General features: G+C 46.4%; 1 non-coding gene across 1 annotated transcript; it reads left to right on the forward strand.

Annotated features, from left to right (window-relative positions):
* Positions 1-3,943: 3,943 nt before the first annotated feature.
* On the forward strand, positions 3,944-4,048 carry LOC129468770 (U6 spliceosomal RNA). Its single transcript, XR_008652830.1, has one exon. It is a non-coding gene; the product is annotated as a U6 spliceosomal RNA (small nuclear RNA).
* Positions 4,049-14,582: the final 10,534 nt, after the last annotated feature.

Here is a 14,582-nt window from a genome sequence, read left to right on the forward strand (position 1 = left end):
AAAAAATAAATAAATAAAATAAAAGGGGGATGAAGAATTTGATTAAGGTACCAAAAGTAAGCAAAAGAGAAAGAGGAAATAATACAGTAGAATAAAATAGTAAGCATAAAATAGAATGAAAGAAATAATATCCAATATACCTGTTATCACACAATAAACAGACTAATTCCCCTTCCAAAACCAGAGATTGTCAAATTGGACTTGTAAAAAATCTAGCTGGATTTTATTTTTAAAATCTTTTTAAAAAGAAGAGACAGGGTATCCCTGTTGCTCAGGCTGGTTTCAAACTCCTGAGCTCAAGCAATCCTCCTGCTTCCGCCTCCCAAAGTGCTGGGATTACAGGCATGAGCCACTGTGCTCAGCCTCTAGCTGGATTTGAAAAAAAACAAAAAAACACCTAAACAATGTGACAAAGAAAGGATAAAACAAAAGAATGAAACTATTATTATTAATTTGAGACGCAGTCTCACTCTGTCGCCCAGGTTGGAGTGCAATGGCGCGATTTCAGTTCACTGCAACCTCTGTCTCCCAGGTTCAAGCGACTCTCCTGCCTCAGCCTTCCCAGTAGCTGGGATTACAGGCACCCACCACCAGGCCCAGCTAATTGTTTGTTTTTTTTTTTAGTAGAGACAAGGGTTTCACCATGCCAGCCAGGCTGGTTTCAAACTCCTGACCTCAAGCGATTCACCCACCTCAGCCCCCCAAAGTTCTAGGATTCCAGGAATGAGGTACTGCGCCTGGCCAAAAGAATGAAATTAGATGATGGTCAAAGATATACCAGATAAATGCAACAAAAAGAAAGCAGTATTATTCATAATAGGTAAAAAGTGGAAATAACCCAAATGCCTGTCAACTGATGAATGAATAAATAAAATGTGGTATACTCATACAATGGAATAATATTCAACCATAAGAAAGGAACACAATACTAACACTACATACAACATGTATGAACCTTGAAAACTTTTTTTTTTCCCGAGATGGAGCCTCGCTCTATTGCCCAGGCTGGAGTGCACTGGCACGATCTCGGCTCACTGCAAACTCCACCTCCCGGGTTCAGGCGATTTTGGTGCCTCAGCCTCCTGAGTAGCTGGGACTACAGGTGCCCACCACCACGCCCAGCTAATTTTTTTGTATTTTTAGTAGAGACGGGGTTTTGCCATGTTGGTCAGGCTGTTCTTGAACTACTGACCTCAAGTGATCCGCCCACCAGCCTCCCAAAGTGCTGGGATTACAAGCGTGAGCCACTGCACCCAGCAAAAACATTATGCTGAGTGAAAGAAGTCAGTCACAAAGATCACATATTGTGTGATATCATTTATTTATTTATTTGAGACACAGTCTCATTCTGTCACTCAAGCTGGAAGTATCATTTATATAAAATGTCTAGAATAGTTAAATCTATATATAGAGAAAGTAGATTACTACTTGAGCTCAGAAGTTCAAGACCAGCCTGGGCAAAATGACAAGACCCCATCTCTACCAAAAATACAAAAATTAGGCAGGCATGGTGGTGCATGCCTGTAGTCTCAGCTACTTGGGGGGCTGAGGCAGGAGGATTGATTGAGCCAGGGAGGTGGAGGCTGCAGTGAGCTGTGATCAAGCCACGGCACTCCAGCCTGGGCAAAAGAGTGAGACCCTATCCAAAAAAAAAAAAAAAGAGAGGTAAAACTCGTAGAAGAAAACAATAAATTGTTGTGACCTTGGATTAGACAATTATTTCTCACGCCCGTAATCCCAGCACTTTGGGAGGCCGAGGTGGACAGATCACCTTAAGTCAAGGGTTCGAGACCAGCATGGCCAATAAGGTGAGACCCCGTCTCTACTAAAAATACCAAAAATTAGATGAGCACAGTGGCGGGCACCTGTAGTCCTAGCTACTTGGGAGGCTGAGGCAGGAGAATCGTTTAAACCCAGGAGGCGGAGGTTGCAGTGAGCCAAGATCATACCACCACCCTCCCGCCTGGGCAACAGAGTGAGACTCTATCTCAAAAAAAAAAAAAAAAAAAAAAAGGCACAAGAGGACAATTGAAGATGAAAAAACAAAACCAAAATCTTTCAAATACTCCAAATATTACAGAGATTACATAAACTACATTTTCTGAACATAATCCAGTAAAACTAAATATAAGCAACAAAGATATCGCAGAGAAATATAGCCCAGAAATTAAGAAATACTTTCCTAAATATGGCCCGGTGTGGTGGCTCATGCCCGTAATCCCAGCACTTTGGGAGGCCGAGGCGAGCAGATCATAAGGTCAGGAGATCGAGACCATCCTGCCTAACACAGTGAAACCCCGTCTCTACCAAAAATACAAAAAACTAGCCGGGTGTGGTGATGGGTGCCTGTAGTCCCAGCGACTCGGGAGGCTGAGGCAGGAGAATGGCGTGAACCCGGGAAGCGGAGGTTGCAGTGAGCAGAGATTGCGGCACTGCACTCCAGCCTGGGTGACAGAGTGAGACTCCATCTCAAAAAAAAAAAAAAAGAAATACTTTCCTAAATAAATAAAACCAAAAAGTGAAATTTCAATTATCTAAATCATATGAATCTTCATACCAAAACTATAGGAATGCCGCTAAAGCTGTACTCAGTGAAAATTGTGTGGCATTAAAAGTTTTTATTGGCCGGGCGCGGTGGCTCACGCCTGTAATCCCAGCACTTTGGGAGGCCGAGGCAGGTGGATCACGAGGTCAGGAGATCCAGACCATCCTAGCTAACACGGTGAAACCCCGTCTCTACTAAAAAGACAAAAAATTAACCGGGCGTGTTGGCGGGCGCCTGTGGTCCCAGCTACTCGGGAGGCTGAGGCAGGAGAATGACGTGAACCCGGGAGGCGGAGCTTGCCGTGAGCAGAGATAGCGCAACTGCACTCCAGCCTGGAAGACAGTGAGACTCCGTCTCAAAAAAAAAAAAAAAAGTTTTTATTACTTTTTCAAAATATAAATTCATTAAACATTCAAATTAAGAGAGACAAGAAAAAACAAAAAAGAATAAAATTTTAAAAATAAATTAGAAAAAGAACCATGCAGGCCAGGCACAGTGGCTCAGGCCTGTAATATCAGCACTTTGGGAGGTTGAGGTGGGAGGATGACTTGAGCCCAGGAGTTCAGGATCAGCTTGGGCAACATGGCAAAACTCCATCTCTACAAAAAATACCAAAATCAACTGGTCTTGGTAGCATGTTCCTGTAGTCCCAGCTACTCAGCAGATTGAGGTGGGAAATCACTTGAGACTGGCAAGCAGAGGTTGAAATGAACCAAGATTGCATCTTTGCAGCCTGGGCAACAGAACAAGACCTTGTCTTAAAAGAAAAAAAAAAGAAAGGAGGGAGGGAGGGAGGGAAGGAAGGAAGGGAGGGAGGGAGGGAGGAAGGAAGGGAGGGAGGGAGGGAGGAAGGAAGGAAGGAAGGAAGGAAGGAAAAAAGAGAACCATTTAACAAAAATAAAATACTAAAAGTTAAACATCTAAAATTAATAAAATAACAGTTTGTCAATAATAGGCCAGACATGTATAATCGCAACACTTTGGGAGGCTGAGGTAGAAGAACTGCTTGAGGCCAGGAGTTTGAGAGCCTGGGCAATATAGGGAGACCTTATCTCTACAAAAAAATTAAAAATTTAGCTGAGTGTGGTGGCACATGCCTGTGTTTCCAGCTACTGGGGAGGCTGAGGTGGGAGGATTGCTTAAGGCCAGGAATTCAAGGTTGCAGTGAACCAGGGCCACTGCACTCCAGAATAGGTAATGGAGTGAAACCCTGTATCCGGAAAAAAAAAAAAAAAAAGTTACTTGAAAGGGTTGGACAAGGTGGCTCACACCTGTACTCCCAGCACTTTGGGAGGCCAAAGTAGGGAGATCACTGCAGGCCAGGAGTTGGAGACCAGCCTGGGCAACATAGCAAGACCTTGTCTCTACAAAAAAAATAAAAATAAAAATGAGCTTGGTGTGCTTGCTTCAGCAGCACATATACTAAAATTGGAATGATACAGAGAAGATTAGCATGGCCCCTGTGCAAGGATGATGCAAATTCATGAAATGTTCCATATTTTTCTGGATCAAAAAACAAAACTCAATGGTATTCTGTCTTCAAGAGACCTATCTCATCCATAGCCTCAAAAAAAAAAAAAAAAAAAAAAAAAGGATGGAGGAAAAAGTACTAAGCAAATGGAAATCAGAAAAAAGCAGGAGTTGCAATCCTAATTTCAAACAAAACAGACTTTAAACCAACAAAGGTCAAAAAAGACGAAGGACGTTATAGTGGTAAAGGGTTCAATTCAACAAGAAGACCTAACTGTCTTAAATATATATGACCCAACACAGCAGCACCCAGATTCATAAAGCAAGTTATTAGGGCTCTTCAAAGAGACTTAGACTCCCACACAGTAATAGTAGGAGACTTCAACACTTCACTAACAGTATTAGACAGAGCATCGAAACAGAAACTTAACAAAGATATTCAGGACCTGAACTCAACATTGGACCAAATGGATCTGATAGACCTCTACAGAGCTCTCCTCTGAAAAACAACAGAATATACATTCTTCTCATTACCACATGCAACATAATCTAAAATTGACCACACAATTGGACATAAAACATTCCTTAGCAAATGCAAAAGAACCAAAATCATATCAAACATACTCTTGAACCACAATGCAATAAAAACAGAAATCGACATTAAAAATTGCCCAAAACCATACAATTACATGCTCCTGAATGACTTTTGTGTAAGTAATGAAATTAAGGCAGAAATCAAGTAGTTCTTTGAAACTAATGAGAGCAAAGATATAACATATTAGAATCTCTGGGACACAGCTAAGGCAGTGTTAAGAGGGAAATTTATAGCACAAAACACCGAAATCAAAAAGTTAGAAAGATCTTGCCGGGCACGGTGGTTCACACCTGTAATCCCAGCACATTGGGAGGCTGAGGTGGGGGGATCATGAGGTCAGGAGCTCGAGACCAGCCTGGTCAACATAGTGAAACCCTGTCTCTACTAAAAATACAAAAATTAGCCAGGCATGGTGGCACGCACCTGTAGTCCCAGCTACTCGGGAGGCTCAGGCAGGAAAATTGCTTGAACCCAGGAGGCGGAGGTTGTGGTGAGCCAAGATCGTGCCACTGCACTCCAGCCTGGGCAACTGAGCAAGACTCCACCTCAAAAAAAAAAAAAAGTTAGAAAGATCTCAAATTAACAGCCTAATATCATAACTAAAAGAAACTAGAGAAGAGGCTGGGCACAGTGGCTCATGCTTATAATCTTAGCACTCTGGGAGGCCAAGACAGGTGGATCACTTGAGGTCAGGAGGTCAAGACCAGAGTGGCCAACATGGTGAAACCTCGTCTCTACTAAAAATACAAAAATTAGCTGGGTGTGGTAACATGCACCTGTAATCTCAGCTACTTTGGAGATGGAGGCAGGGGAATCACTTGAAACGGGGGCTGAGGTTGCAGTGAGCCGAGATTGCATCACTGCATTCCAGTCTGGGCAACGGGATGAGACTCCCTCTCAAAAAAAAAGAACTAGAGGCCTCCCTCCCTTCCTTCCTTCCCTCTGTTGCCCAGGCTGGAGTGTTCTCGGCTCGATGCAGACTCCCTGCTTCCGGCCCCCATGATTCCCCTGCCTCAGCCTGCAGGCTGCCTGGGATTGCAGCCACGCGCCACCACCTCTGCCTGGGTTTTGGTCCTTTGGCTGGAGGTGGGGTTTCGCCATGTTGACCAGGCTGGTCTCCAGCTCCTGACCTCGAGTGGTCTGCCCGCCTCGGCCTCCCGAGGTGCTGGGACTGAGTCTCGCTCACTCGGTGCTCGGTGTTGCCCGGGCTGGAGTGCGGTGGTGTGGTCTTGGCTTGCTGCAGCCTCTGCTTCCCAGCCGCCTGCCTTGGCCTCCCAGGGTGCTAGGATTGCAGCCTCTGCCCGGCCGCCGCCCCGTCTGGGAGGTGGGGAGCGTCTCTGCCTGGCCGCCCATCGTCTGGGATGTGAGGAGCCTCTCTGCCTGGCCACCCATCGTCTGGGAAATGAGGAGCGCCTCTGCCTGGCCGCCGCCCCATCTGGGAAGTGAGGAGCGCCTCTGCCCGGCCACCCCGTCTGGGAAGAATTGAGGAGCGTCTCTGCCCGGCCGCCCCGTCTGGGAAGTGAGGAGCGCCTCTTCTCGGCCACCCTGTCTGGGAAGTGAGGAGTGCTTCTGCCCAGCCACCCATTGTCTGGGATGTGAGGAGTGCCTCTGCCCGGCCGCCCCGTCTGGGAAGTGAAGAGCGCCTCTGCCCGGCCGCCCCGTCTGGGAAGGGAGGAGCGCCATTGCCCAGCTGCCCCGTCTGGGATGTGGGGAGTGCCTTTGCCCAGCCACCCTGTCTGGGAGGTCTACCACAGAGGCCAGACGCAATGTGGGGGCTGGACGTGGTGGCTCACGCCTGTAGTCCCAGCACTCTGGGAGGCCGAGGCGGGTTGATCACTTGAGGCTAGGAGTTCGAGACCAGCTTGGCCAACATGGCGAAACATATGAAAAATACAACAGACGCCAGGCGCGGTGGCTCACGCTTGTAATCCCAGCACTTTGGGAGGCCGAGGCGGGCAGATCACGAGGTCAGGAGATCAAGACCACGGTAAAACCCCGTCTCTACTAAAAATACAAAAAAAAAAAAATTAGCCGGGCGTGGTGGCGGGCGCCTGTAGTCCCAGCTACTCGGAGAGGCTGAGGCAGGAGAATGGCGTGAACCTGGGAGGCGGAGCTTGCAGTGAGCCGAGATGGTGCCACTGTACTCCAGCCTGGGTGACAGAGCGAGACTCCGTCTCAAAAAAAAAAAAAGAAAAATACAACAGAGAAACCAACCAACCAACCCAGCAACAACAAAACAGGTCTACCCTGGAGTCATACTCTAATTTTTTCTATTTTCCTCCCTTTCTCATCCTTTATCCCACTTTCTTTTTCTTCCTCTTCCTTCTCCTTCTTCTTCGTCAAATAGAGGATTGAGTTATTATCATTGATCCATACAAAGTCCCTCTCTCATTTATTTTCTTTAATTCCCACCCCCCATTTCTATTCCCCGTCTTCCCATGTGCAACCTTCCTAATATGTTTGATATGCATCTATTTGTTTGTATGTATTTTTAGAAAATGTTTATTGTTTTGTGTGCAAAAAAATTAATAAAAAAAAAGAACTAGAGGCTGGGCGCAGTGGCTCATGCCTGTAATCCCAGCACTTTGGTAGGCTGAGGCGGGTGGATCACAAGTTTAGGAGTTTGACACCAGCCTGGTCAATATGGTGAAACCCCGTCTCTACTGAAAATACAAAAGTTAGCTGGGTGTGTTGGCGGGCACCTGTAGTCCCAGCTACTCGGGAGGCTGAGGCAGGAAAATCACTTGAACCTGGGAGGTGGAGGCTCCAGTGAGCCGAGATCGTGCCACTGCACTCCAGCCTGGGTGACAGAGCGAGACTCTGTCTCAAAAAAAAAAAAAAAAAAAAAAGAACTAGAGAAGCAAGAGCAAACCAACCCCAAAGCTAGCAGAAAAATAACCAAAAGCAGAGCTGAACTGAAGGAAATCAAGACACAAAAAGCCATTCAAAAGATCAGTGAATCCAGGAGTTGGTAGTTTTTGTTTTTTTTTTTGAAAAATTAATAAAATAGGCCACTAGCTAGACTAATAAAGATGAAAGAGAGAAGATCCAAATAAACACAATTAATGCAGGGCACGGTGGCTCATGTCTGTAATCCCAGCACTTTGGGAGGCCAAGGCGGGTGGATCACTTGAGGTCAGGAGTTCAAGACCAGCCTGGCCAACATGGCAAAATCTTGTCTCTACTAAAAATACAAAAATTAGCCAGGGTTGCTGGTGGGTGCCTGCAATCCCAGCTACTTGAGATGCTGAGGCAAGAGAATCACCTGAATCCAGGAGGTGGAGGTTGCAGTGGGTCCAGATCGTGCCACTGCACTCTAACCTGGGCGACAGAGCAAGACTCCATCTCAAAAATAAGTAAATATGGCTCATGCCTGTAATCCCAGCACTTTGGGAGGCTGAGGTGGGTGATCACTTGAAGTCAGGAGTTCGAGACCAGTCTGGCCAACATGGTAAAATCCCGTCTCTACTAAAAATACAAAAATTAGCCGGGCACGGTGACATATGAGCCTATAATCCCTGCTACATGGTAGGCAGAGCCACGAGAATCTCTTGAACCTGAGAGGCAGAGGTTGCAGTGAGCCAAAATGGTGCCACTTCACTACGATTGGAACAACAGAACGAGACTCCGTGTCAAAAAATAAATAAATAAATAAACAAACAAACAAAAAATAAACATAGAAATGACGAAGGGGATGTTACCAGTGACCCCACAGAAATAATTTTTTTATTTTTATTTTTATTTTAATCTTACTTTTTTTTTTGAGACGGAGTCTCGCTCAGTCACCCAGGCTGGAGTGCAGTGGTGCGATCTCGGCTCACTGCAAGCTCCGCCTCCCGGGTTCACGCCATTCTCCTGCCTCAGCCTCTCGGAGTAGCTGGGACTACAGGCGCCCGCCACCATGCCCGGCTAATTTTTTTTTTTTTTTGTATTTTTAGTAGAGACGGGGTTTCACCGTGGCCTCGATCTCCTGACCTCGTGATCTGCCCGCCTCGGCCTCCCAAAGTGCTGGGATTACAAGTGTGAGCCACCGCTCCCGGCCTTGACCCCACAGAAATAAAAATAACCATCGCAGGCTACTATGAACACCTCTATGCACACAAACTAGAAAACCTAGAAGCGGCCGGGCACAGTGGCTCATACCTGTAATCCTAGCACTTTGGGAGGCTGAGGTGGGCAGATCACCTGAGGTCAGGAGTTCAAGAACAGCCTGGCCAACATGGTGAAATCCTGTCTCTACTAAAAATACAAAAATTAGCCGGGCGTGGTGGCACATGCCTTTAATCCCAGGTACTTGGGAGGCTGAGTCAGGAGAATCGCTTGAACTCAGGAGGCAGAGGCTGCAGTGAGCCGAGATTGCGCCACTGCACTCCACACTGGGTGACAGAGTGAGACTCCATCTCAAAAAAGAATAGTAATAAAAACCTAGAAGAGATGGATACGTTCCTGGACACATACACCTTCCCAAGACTGAAACAGGAAGAAATAGATTCCCTGAAGAGAACAATAATGAGCTGCAAAATGAAATCAGTAATAAATAGCCTACTAACAAAGAAAAGCCCAGGACCAGATGAAGTCACAGCCAAATTCCACCAGATGTACAAAGAAGGGATAGTACTATTTCTTCTGAAACTATTTCAAAAAATTGAGGCAGAGGGACTCCTCCCTAACTCATTCTGTGAGCCGGCACCATCCTGATACTAAAACCTGGCAGAGACACACCCAAAATAGAAAATTTCAAGCCAATATCCTTGATGAACATCGATGCAGAAATCCTCAACAAAATACTTGCAAAGTGAATCCAGCAGCACATCAAAAAGCTAATCCACCACGATCAAATAGGGTTTATTCCTGGGATGCAAGGTTGGTTTTACATTCACAAATCAATAAAAGTGATTCATCACATAAACAGAACTAAAGACAAAAACCACATGATTATCTCAATAGATGCAGAAAAGGCTTTCGATAAAATTCAACATCCCTTCGTATTAAAAACTCTCAGTAAACTAGATTTTGAAGGAACATACCTCAAAATAATAACAGCTATCTATGACAAACACACAGCCACCATCATACTGAATGGGCAAAAGCTGAAAGCATTCTCTTTGAAAACTGGCACAAGACCCGGGTGCCCTTTCTCACCACTCCTATTCAACACAGGGTTGGAAGTCCTGGTCGGAGCAGTCAGGCAAGAGAAAGAAATAAAGGGCAACCAAATAGGAAGACAGGAGGTCAGAGTATCTCTCTTTGCAGAAGACATGATTCTATATGTAGAAAACCCTATAGTCCCTGTACAAAAGATTCTTTAGCTGATAAACTTCAGCAAAGTGTCAGGATACAAAATCAATGTACAAAAATCACTAGCATGCCTATACACCAACAACAGCCAAGCCAAGACACAAATCACGAACAAAATCCCATTCACAACTGCCACAAAAAGGATAAAATGCCGCCAGGTGCAGTGGCTCATGCCTGTAATCCCAGCACTTTGGGAGGCCGAGGCAGGCGGATCACCTGAGGTTGGGAGTTCGAGACCAGCCTGACTAACATGGAGAAACCCCGTCTTTACTAAAAATACAAAAAAAAAAAAAAAATTAGTCGGGCATGGTGACACATGCCTGTAATCCCAGCTACTTGGGAGGCTGAGGCAGGAAAATCGTTTGAACCTGGGATGGAGGTTGCGGTGAGCTGAGATTACACCATTGCACTCCAGCCTGGGCAGCAACAGTGAAACTCAGCCTCAAAACAAAAAAAGAATAAAATGCCTATGAATACAGGTAACCAGAGAGGTGAGAGATCTCTACAATGATGATGACAAAACACTGCTCAAAGAAATCAGAGATGACACAAATGAATGGAAAAACATTCCATGTTCATGGATAGGAAAAAATCAGTATCATTAAAATAGCCATACAGCCCAAAGCAATTTACAGATTCAATGCTATTCCTATCAAACTACCAATAATATTCTTCACAGAACTAGAAAAAAAAGAACTATTTTAAAATTCATATGGGACCAAAAAACAGCCTGAATACCAAGGCAATCTTAAACAAAAAGAACAAAGCTGGAGGCTTCAAACTACCCAACTTCAAACTATACTACAGGGCTACAGTAACCAAAATAGCATGCTACTGGGTACAAAAACAGACCGATAGACCAATGGAACATAATAGGGAGCCCAGAAATAAGGTTGTACACTCACCTACAACCGTTTGATCTTTGACAAAGCTGAAAAAACAAGCAGTGGGAAAAGAACTCCCTATTCAATAAAAGGGGCTGGGATAACTGGCTAGCCATATGCAGAACATTGAAACTGGACCCTTTTCTTTTCTTTCTTTTTTTTTTTGAGACAGAGTCTCGCTTAGTTACCCAGGCTGGAGTGCAGTGGCACCATCTCGGCTCACTGCAAGCTCCGCCTCCCGGGTTCATGCCATTCTCCTGCCTCAGCCTCCTGAGTACAGGCGCCTGCCACCATGCCCGGCTAATTTTTTGTATTTTTAGTAGAGACGGGGTTTCACCCTGTTAGCTAGGATGGTCTCGATCTCCTGACCTCATGATCCGCCCGCTTCGGCCTCCCAAAATGCTGGGATTACACGCGTGAGCCACTGCACCCGGCCCCAAAACTGGACCCTTTTCTTACACCATATACAAAAACCAACTCAGGGCCGGGTGAGATGGCTCATGCCTGTAATCCCAGCACTTTGGGAGGCCGAGGCGGGTGGATCATCTGAAGTCAGAAGTTCCAGACCAGCCTGGCCAACATGTTGAAACCCCGTCTCTACTAAAAATACAAAAAGTAGCCAGGCGTGGTGGCCCATGTCTGTAATCCCAGCTACTCTGGGAGGCTGAAGCAGGATAATCGCTTGAACCCGGGAGGCGGAGGTTGCAGTGAGCTGAGATCTCGCCATTGCACTCCAGCCTGGACGAGAGCAAAACTCTGTCTAAAAAAAAAAAAAAGGGCCGGACGTGGTGGCTCACGCCTGTAATCCCAGCACTTTGGGAGGCCGACGCAGGCAAATCACGAGGTCAGGAGATCAAGACAATCCTGGCTAACATGGTGAAACCCCGTCTCTACTAAAAATACAAAAAATTAGTCGGGCATCATGGCGGGCGCCTGTAGTTCCAGCTACTGGGGAGGCTGAGGCAGAAGAATGACGTGAACCCAGGAGGCGGAGCTTGCAGTGAGCCTAGATGGCACCGCTGCACTCCAGCCTGGGCGACGGAGCAAGACTCTGTCTTAAAATAAATAAATAAATAAATAAATAAATAAATATCACAAGAGAAACACAGGCTCTCTGTAGTTAACTCAAACAATTCCTAATGAAGTGCTAAGTGAAAATTTCCTTTTGCTATTCAGTGAAATCCCTCACCCCTCCCAGAAGTCACAGCAGCTAGTCTGTGGTTCTGTGCCCTTGTCTAGGAAGGTGATAACTGAGGCTCGGCAAGGGGAAGTGAGCCGTCCGCAGTCACCCAGGTAGCAGATGGAAGAAATGGAACTTGCACTTGGATAGGATGAGTCCACCGTTGCAAGGTGCGTGTCTCCTCTATGCATTCAGCAGAACCATTAACAACACAACACATATAATGAGTGTGTCTGGCTCAGATTCAGCTCCTTAATGACAGGCCTCCCAGGCTGTGTGGGAAATCCCAACCGGAAATTAATTTCACCACCATCAATGGACTTCATAATATTTTTGTTTTAAAAAATGATGACTGTGAGCAAAGAGATCAAGTACATTATTAGTTCCTGTGATCTCAACTCTCAGATGAATTCATGCAATTTAGTGCCTCCTAATGCAATCAAATAGAAATTCCTAAGCCAGCTGTGTCAGAAATAATAGATTTCTAAATGAACTTCACTGATACAAACACAATACTAGGGGCAGAACCTACTGGGGAAAGATGATATCTGATCATCTTTGGACTTTCCAGGCCTGGCAGTGGCTTGATCAAGGTAGGTGCTCAATATATTGACTGGACTGAATTAGTGTGCACAAAGGCTTCTAGTCCTGATGCCCTTAAAAAGAAAAGACAGGCCGGGCACGGTGGCTCACACCTGTAATCCCAGCACTTTGGGAGGCCGAGGCGGGCAGAGCACGAGGTCAGGAGATGGAGACAACCCTGGCTAACACGGTGAAACCCCATCTCTACTAAAAAATAGAAAAAAATAGCCGGGCGTGGTGGCAGACGCCTGTAGTCCTAGCTACTCGAGAGGCTGAGGCAGGAGAATGGCGTGAACCCAGGAGGTGGAGCTTGCAGTGAGCTGAGAGCGCACCACTGTACTCTAGCCTGGGCGACAGAGCGAGACTCCATCTCAAAAAAAAAAAAAAAAAGACAAGCCAAGCCAGGCACGGTGGCTTACACCTGTAATCCCAGCACTTTGGGAGGCCAAGGCTGGTAGATCACCTGAGGTCAGGAGTTGAGACCAGCCTGGCCAACATGAGGAAACCCCGTCTCTACTAAAATAATACAAAAAATTAGCTAGGCGTGGTGGCGGCTGCCTGTAATCCCAGCTACTCAGGAGGCTGAGGCAGGAGAATCGCTTGAACCCAGGAGGCAGAGGTTGGAGTGAGCCAAGATCGTGCCACTGCATTCCAACGTGGGCAACAACAGCAAAACTCTGTCTCAAAAAAAAAAAAAAGAAAGAAAGAAAAAGAAACGACAGCCCAGCCCAGTTTTTCTGGGGCTTCAGTGGAAGAGAGTGAAGCCCCTCCTCCATTTATGAAGATGCTTTTCAGGTTAGCAGCCATGAAACAAAATAATCATATCAGGAAAAGCCCTCATGTTGTGAAGTATCTGCCCAGTTCATAGCAATGCACATTTTCTTCTATCAAATTAAAAAAAAATTGGTCTGGGCAGGATGGCTCACAACTGTAATGCCAGCACCTTGGTAGGTCGAGGCAGACGGATCACCTGTGGTCAGGAGTTCAAGACCAGCCTGGCCAACGTGGTGAAACCCCGTCTCTACACAAATACAAAAATCAGCTGGGCATGAGGGCGAGTGCCTGTAATCCAAGCTACTCAGGAGGCTGAGGTAGGAGACTCGCTTGAACCCGGGAGGTGGAGGTTGCAGTGAGCCAAGATTGCACCATTGCATTCCAGCCTGGGCGACAGAGCAAGACTAAGAAATAAAATAAAAAATAGGCCGGGCACGGTGGCTCACGCTTGTAATCCCAGCACTTTGGGAGGCTGAGGCGGGCGGATCACGAGGTCAGGAGATGGAGACCAAGGTGAAACCCCGTCTCTACTAAAAAATACAAAAAAATTAGCCGGGCATGGTGGCGGGCACCTGTAGTCCCAGCTACTCGGAAAGGCTGAGGCAGGAGAATGGCGTGACCCCGGGAGGCGGAGCTTGCAGTGAGCCGAGATCGCGCCACTGCACTCCAGCCTGGGTGCCTGGGCAACAGAGCGAGACTCCGTCTCAAAATAAATAAATAAATAAATAAATAAATAAATAAATAAATAATAAAAATAATTGTTTTCCGTCCAGGCGCAGTGGCTCATGCCTGTAATCCCAGCACTTTGGGAGGCCGAGGTGGGTGGATCACCTGAGGTCGGGAATTCAAGACCAGCCTGACCAACATGGAGAAACCCCGTCTCTACTAAAAATACAAAATTAGCCAGTGTGGTGGCACATGCCTGTAATTCCAACTACTCAGGAGGCTGAGGCAGGAGAATCACTTGAACCCAGGAGGCAGAGGTTGCAGTGAGCTGAGATCTCTCCACTGCACTCCAGCCTGGGCAACAAGAGTGAAACTCTGTCTCAAAAAAAAAAGAAAAGAAACTGGGGAGCTAGAGAGCAGGCATGTTCTGGCCCCCCTGCATCTGTACCAGAGAAACAGAGCATCTGATCACTGCATCCTCAGAAAAGCATGTCAGAGGCTGGGTGCGGTGGCTAATGCCTGTAATCCCAGCATTTTGGGAAGCTGAGGTGAGTGGATCACTTGAGGCCAAGAGTTCAAGACCAGCCT

This window comes from Symphalangus syndactylus, chromosome 18, assembly GCF_028878055.3.
Source record: "Symphalangus syndactylus isolate Jambi chromosome 18, NHGRI_mSymSyn1-v2.1_pri, whole genome shotgun sequence".
Classification (NCBI taxonomy): domain Eukaryota; kingdom Metazoa; phylum Chordata; class Mammalia; order Primates; family Hylobatidae; genus Symphalangus; species Symphalangus syndactylus.